This window comes from Cicer arietinum, chromosome 7 (genome assembly GCF_000331145.2).
Source record: "Cicer arietinum cultivar CDC Frontier isolate Library 1 chromosome 7, Cicar.CDCFrontier_v2.0, whole genome shotgun sequence".
Lineage (NCBI taxonomy): Eukaryota > Viridiplantae > Streptophyta > Magnoliopsida > Fabales > Fabaceae > Cicer > Cicer arietinum.
The window spans coordinates 39208362-39215668 of NC_021166.2; positions in this window are offsets into that span (position 1 = coordinate 39208362).

A 7307-nucleotide genomic window follows, 5' to 3' on the forward strand; every position below is an offset into this window, starting at 1 on the left:
TTAATTTAATTTATTTATCGACGAGTAATTCTAAACGGGATCAAAATATCTTTTTGATCATATAAACTCCAAAATATTAATAACTTTGGCTAAAAAGCCTCCGAGCCAAAATCCAAAATACACAAAAATACATAAAGTATACTTTAAAATTATGGGTCTTACACTAGCCTTATTCTAGTCCAATTAGGGTTTTAACCAATCTTGTGCTTCAAATAAGTTCATTTGTGTCATTGGATTAAACGTTTAGGTCATTTTCAACCTTCCTAAGCTTATTCTTGTCCAATTAGAGTTTTTAAACAATGTTGTGAAGCCAATAAGTTCTTTTGTGTCATTGGATAAACCTTTAGGTCATTTTTTTCCTCCCTTGACTTATTCTTATCCAATTAGGGTTTTTAACCAATCTTGTGCATCCAATAGGTGTGTTTACGTCATTGGATTAACATTTAGGTCATTTTAGTCCTTTCTTGGCTTATTCTTGTCCAATTAAGGTCTTTAACCAATCTTGTGCATCCAATAGGTGTGTTTACGTCATTGGATTAACATTTAGGTCATTTTAGTCCTTTCTTGGCTTATTCTTGTCCAATTAAGGTCTTTAACCAATCTTGTGCATCCAATAGGTGTGTTTACGTCATTGGATTAACATTTAGGTCATTTTAGTCCTTTCTTGGCTTATTCTTGTCCAATTAAGGTCTTTAACCAATCTTGTGCATCCAATAGGTGTGTTTATGTCATTGGAATAACATTCAGATCATTTACGTCCTCGCTAGCCTTATTCTAGTCCAAATAGGATTTTCAACCAATCTTGTGCATCCGATAAGTTCATTTGTGTCATTGGATTAACATTTAGGTTATTTTCATCTTCCCTAGCCTTATTCTTGTCCAATTAGGGTTTTTAACTAATCTAGTGCACCCAATAGGCGTGTTTGTGTCATTGGATTAACATTTAGGTCATTTTAGTCCACCCTAGGCTTATTCTAGTACAATTAGGGTTTTTAACCAATCTTGTGCATCCAATTAGTTCATTTGTGCCATTGGATTAACATTTAGGTCATTTTCTTCCTCCCTAGGCTTATTCTGGTCCAATTAGGGTTTTTAACCAATCTTGTGAAGCCAATAGGTGTGTTTGTGTCATTGGATTAACATTTTGTTCATCTTCGTGCTTCTTAGGCTTATTCTTGTCCAATTAAGGTTTTTAACCAATCTTGTGCATCCAATAGATGTGTTTTTGTCATTGGATTAACATTCAGGTCATTAACTTCCTCGCTAGCCTTATTCTAGTGCAATTAGGGTTTTCAACCAATCTTGTGAAGCCAATAAGTTCATTCGTGTCATTGGATTAACATATAGGTCATTTCCGTCCACCCTAGGCTTATTCAAGTCCTATTAGGGTTTTTAACTATTCTTGTGCATCCAATAAGTTCATTTGTGTCATTGGATTAACATTTCTGTCATTTTCGTGCTTCGTAGGCTTATTGTTGTCTATATAGGTTTTTTAACCAATCTTGTGCATCCAATAGGTGTGTTTATGTCATTGGAATAACATTCAGGTCATTTACGTCCTCGCTAGCCTCATTCTAGTCCAAATAGGGTTTTCAACCAATCTTGTGCATCCAATAAGTTCTTTTATGTCATTGGATTAACATTTCTGTCATTTTCGTGCTTCGTAGGCTTATTGTTGTCTATATAGGTTTTTTAACCAATCTTGTGCATCCAATAAGCCTGTTTGTGTCATTGGATTAACATTTAGGTCATTTTCGTCCTCCCGGGGTATATTCTAGTCCAATTATGGTTTTTAACCAATCTTGTGCATCTAATAAGTTCATATGTGTCATTGGATTAACATTTAGGATTTTTTTCGTCCTCACTAGGCTTATTCTAGTCCAATTAGGACTATTAAACAATCTTGTGCATCCAATAGGTGTGTTCGTGTCATTGGACTAACATTTGGGTCATTTATGTCGTCCCTAGTCTTATCCTAGTCCAATTAGGGTTTCTAACCAATCTTGTGCGTCCAATAAGTTCATTTGTGTCATTAGATTAACATTTAGGTCATTTTCGTCCACCCTAGGCTTATTCTAGTCCAATTAGGGTTTTTAACCAATCCCGTGCATTCAATAATTTCATTTGTGTTATTGGATTAACATTTAGGTCATTTTCTTCCTCCTTAGGCTTATTCTTGTCCAATTAGGGTTTTTAACCTATGTTGTGCATCCAATAAGTTCATTTTTGGAATTGCACGAACATTTAGGTCATTTTCTTCCTCCTTAGGCTTATTCTTGTCCAAGGTCATTTATGTCGTCCCTAGTCTTATCCTAGTCCAATTAGGGTTTTTAACCTATGTTGTGCATCCAATAAGTTCATTTTTGGAATTGCACGAACATTTAGGTCATTTTCTTCCTCCTTAGGCTTATTCTTGTCCAAGGTCATTTATGTCGTCCCTAGTCTTATCCTAGTCCAATTAGGGTTTTTAACCTATGTTGTGCATCCAATAAGTTCATTTTTGGAATTGCACGAACATTTAGGTCATTTTCGTCCTCCCGAGGTATATTCTAGTCCAATTAGGATTTTTAACCAATCTTGTGCATCTAATAAGTTCATTTGTGTCATTGGATTAACATTTAGGATATTTTCGTCCTCACTAGGCTTATTCTAGTCCAATTAGGGCTGTTAAACAATCTTGTGCATCCAATAGGTGTGTTTGTGTCATTAGATTAACGTTTAGGTCAATTTTGTCCACCCTAGGCTTATTCTAGTCCAATTAGGGATTTTAACAAATCTTGTGCATCCAATAAGTTCATTTCTGTTGTTGGATTAACATTTAGGTCATTTGCTTCCTCCCTAGGCTTATTCTTGTCCAATTAGGGTTTCTAACCAATCTTGTGCGTCCAATAAGTTCATTTGTGTCATTAGATTAACATTTAGGTCATTTTCGTCCACCCTTGGCTTATTCTAGTCCTATTAGGGTTTTTAACCATTCTTGTGCATCCAATAGCTGTGTTTATATCATTAGAACAACATTCAGGTCATTTACGTCCTCGCTTGCCTTATTCTAGTCCAAATAGGGTTTTCAACCAATCTTGTACATCCAATAAGTTTATTTGTGTCATTGGATTAACATTTATGTCATTTTCATCCTTCCTAGGCTTATTGTTGTCCAATTAGGTTTTTTAACCAATCTTGTGCATCCAATAAGCGTGTTTGTGTCATTGGATTAACATTTAGGTCATTTTCGTCCTCCCTTAGTATACTCTAGTCCAATTAGGGTTTTTAACCAATCTTGTGCATCTAATAAGTTCATTTGTCTCATTGGATTAACATTTAGGTCATTTTCGTCCTCCCTTAGTATACTCTAGTCCAATTAGGACTATTAAACAATCTTGTGCATCCAATAGGTGTGTTTGTGTCATTGGATTAATATTTAGGTCATTTATGTCCTCCCTAGGCATATCCTAGTCCAATTAGGATTTCTAACCAATCTTGTGCATCTGATAAGTTCATTTGTGTCATTGGATTAACATTTAGGTCATTTTCGTCCACCCTAAGCATATTCTAGTCCAATTAGGGTTTTTAACCATTCTTGTGCATCCAATAAGTTCATTTGTGTCATTGGATTAACATTAAGGTCATTTTAGTCCTTCCTAGGCTTATTCTTGTCCAATTAGGGTTTTTAACTAATCTTGTGCATCCAATAGATGTGTTTATGTCATTGGAATAATATTCATGTCATTTACGTCCTTGCTAGCCTTATTCTAGTCCAAATAGGATTTTCAATCAATCTTGTGCATCCAATAAGTTCATTTTTGTCATTGGATTAACATTTAGGTCATTTTCAACCTCCCTAAGCTTATTATTGTCCAATTAGAGTTTTTAACCTATCTTGTGAAGCCAATAAGTTCTTTTGTGTCATTGGATTAACATTTAGGTCATTTTCATCCACCCTAGGCTTATTTTAGTCCAATTAGGGTTTTTAACCAAACTTGGCCATCCAATAAGTTCATTTGTGTCATTGGATTAACATTTAGGTCATTTAAGTCCACCCTAGGCTTATTCTAGTCCTATTAGGGTTTTTAACCAATCTTGTGCATCCAATAAGTTCATTTGTGTCATTGGATTAACATTTAGGTCATTTTAGTCATTTCTAGGCTTATTCTTGTCCAATTAGGGTTTTTAACGGATCTTGAGCTTCCAATAGGTGTGTTTATGTCATTGGAATAACATTCAGGTCATTTACGTCCTCGCTAGACTTATTCTAGTCCAAATAGGGTTTTCCACCAATCTTGTGCATCCAATAAGTTTAATTGTGTCATTGGATTAACATTTATGTCATTTTCGTCTTTCCTAGGCTTACTATTGTCTAATTAGGTTTTTTAACCAATATTGTGCATCCAACAAGCGTGTTTGTTTCATTGCACTAACATTTAGGTCATTTTCGTCCTCTCTGGGTATATTCTAGTCCAATTAGGGTTTCTACCCAATCTTTGCATCTAATAAGTTCATTTGTCTCATTGGATTAACATTTAGGTCATTTATGTCCTCTCTAGGCATATCCTAGTCCAATTAGGGTTTCTAACCATTCTTGTGCATCAATAAGTTCATTTGTGTCATTGGATTAACATTTAGGTAATTTTCTTCCTCCCTTGACTTATTCTTATCCAATTACGGTTTTTAACCAATCTTGTGCATCCAATAACTTCATTTGTGTCATTGGATTAACATTTAGGTCATTTTCATCCACCCTAGCCTTATTCTAGTCCGATTAAGGTTTTGAACAAATCTTGTGCATCCAATAAGTTCATTTGTGTCATTCGATTAACATTTAAGTCATGTTCGTCCACCCTAGGCTTATTCTAGTCCAATTAGGGATTTTAACCAATCTTGTGCATCGAATAAGGTTATTTGTGTCATTGGATTAACATTTAGGTCATTTGCTTCCTCCCTAGGCTTATTCTTGTCCAATTATGGTTTTTAACCAATCTTGTGAAGCCAACAAGTTCATTTGTGTCATTGGATTAACATTTAGGTCATTTTCGTCCACCCTAGGCTTATTCTAGTCCTATTAGGGTTTTTAACCATTCTTGTGCATCCAATAAGTTCATTTGTGTCATTGGATTAATATTTAGGTCATTTTCTTCCTCCCTAGAGTTATTCTTATCCAATCACGGTTTTTAACCAATCTTGTGCATCCAATAACTTCATTTGTGTCATTGGATTAACATTTAGGTCATTTTCGTCCACCCTAGCCTTATTCTAGTCCAATTAGGGTATTTAACCAATCTTGTGCATCCAATAGGTTCATTTGTGTCATTGGATTAACATTTAGGTCATGTTCAACCTCCCTAAGCTTATTCTTGTCCAATTTGGGTTTTTAACCAATCATGTGAAGCCATTTAGTCCATTTGTGTCATTGGATTAACATTTAGGTCACTTTCTTCCTCCCTTGACTTATTCTTATCCAATTACGGTTTTTAACCAATCTTGTGCATGCAATAAGTTCATTTGTGTCATTGGATTAACATTTAGGTCACTTTCTTCCTCCCTTGACTTATTCTTATCCAATTACGGTTTTTAACCAATCTTGTGCATGCAATAAGTTCATTTGTGTCATGGATTAACATTTAGGTCACTTTCTTCCTCCCTTGACTTATTCTTATCCAATTACGGTTTTTAACCAATCTTGTGCATGCAATAAGTTCATTTGTGTCATGGATTAACATTTAGGTCACTTTCTTCCTCCCTTGACTTATTCTTATCCAATTACGGTTTTTAACCAATCTTGTGCATGCAATAAGTTCATTTGTGTCATGGATTAACATTTAGGTCACTTTCTTCCTCCCTTGACTTATTCTTATCCAATTACGGTTTTTAACCAATCTTGTGCATGCAATAAGTTCATTTGTGTCATGGATTAACATTTAGGTCACTTTCTTCCTCCCTTGACTTATTCTTATCCAATTACGGTTTTTAACCAATCTTGTGCATGCAATAAGTTCATTTGTGTCATGGATTAACATTTAGGTCACTTTCTTCCTCCCTTGACTTATTCTTATCCAATTACGGTTTTTAACCAATCTTGTGCATGCAATAAGTTCATTTGTGTCATGGATTAACATTTAGGTCACTTTCTTCCTCCCTTGACTTATTCTTATCCAATTACGGTTTTTAACCAATCTTGTGCATGCAATAAGTTCATTTGTGTCATGGATTAACATTTAGGTCACTTTCTTCCTCCCTTGACTTATTCTTATCCAATTACGGTTTTTAACCAATCTTGTGCATGCAATAAGTTCATTTGTGTCATGGATTAACATTTAGGTCACTTTCTTCCTCCCTTGACTTATTCTTATCCAATTACGGTTTTTAACCAATCTTGTGAAGCCAATAAGTTCATTTGTGTCATTGGATTAACATTTAAGTCATTTTCGTCCACCTTAGGCTTATCCTAGTCCTATTAGGGTTTTTAACCACTCTTGTGCATCAATAAGTTCATTTGTGTCATGGATTAACATTTAGGTCATTTTCTTCCTCCCTTGAGTTATTCTTATCCAATTACGGTTTTTAACCAATGTTGTGCATCCAATAACTTCATTTGTGTCAGAGGATTAACATGTATTTTATTTTCGTCCACCCTAGCCTTATTGTAGTCCAATTAGGGTTTTTAACCAATCTTGTGCATCCAATAAGTTTATTTGTGTCATTGGATTAACATTTAGGTCATTTTCGTCCACCCTAGGCTTATTCTAGTCCTATTAGGGTTTTTAACCAGTCTTGTGCATCCAATAAGTTCAATTGTGTCATTGGATTAACATTTAGGTCATTTTCGTCCACCCTAGGCTTATTCTAGTCCTATTAGGGTTTTTAACCAGTCTTGTGCATCCAATAAGTTCAATTGTGTCATTGGATTAACATTTAGGTCATTTGCTTCCTCCCTAGGCTTATTCTTGTCCAATTAGGGTTTTTAACCAATCTTGAGCATCCAATAGGTGTGTTTATGTCATTGGAATAACACTCAGGTCATTTACGTCCTCGCTATACTTATTCTAGTTCAAATAGGGTTCTCAACCAATCTTGTGCATCCAATAAGTTCAATTGTGTCATTGGATTAAGATTTTTGTCATTTTCGTCTTTCATAGGCTTACTGTTGTCTAATTAAGTTTTTTAACCAATATTGTGCATCCAATAAGCGTGTTTGTGTCATTGCATTAACATTTAGGTCATTTCGTCCTCTCTGGGTTTATTCTAGTCCAATTAGGGTTTCTACCCAATCTTTGCGTCTAATAAGTTCATTTGTCTCATTGGATTAACATTTA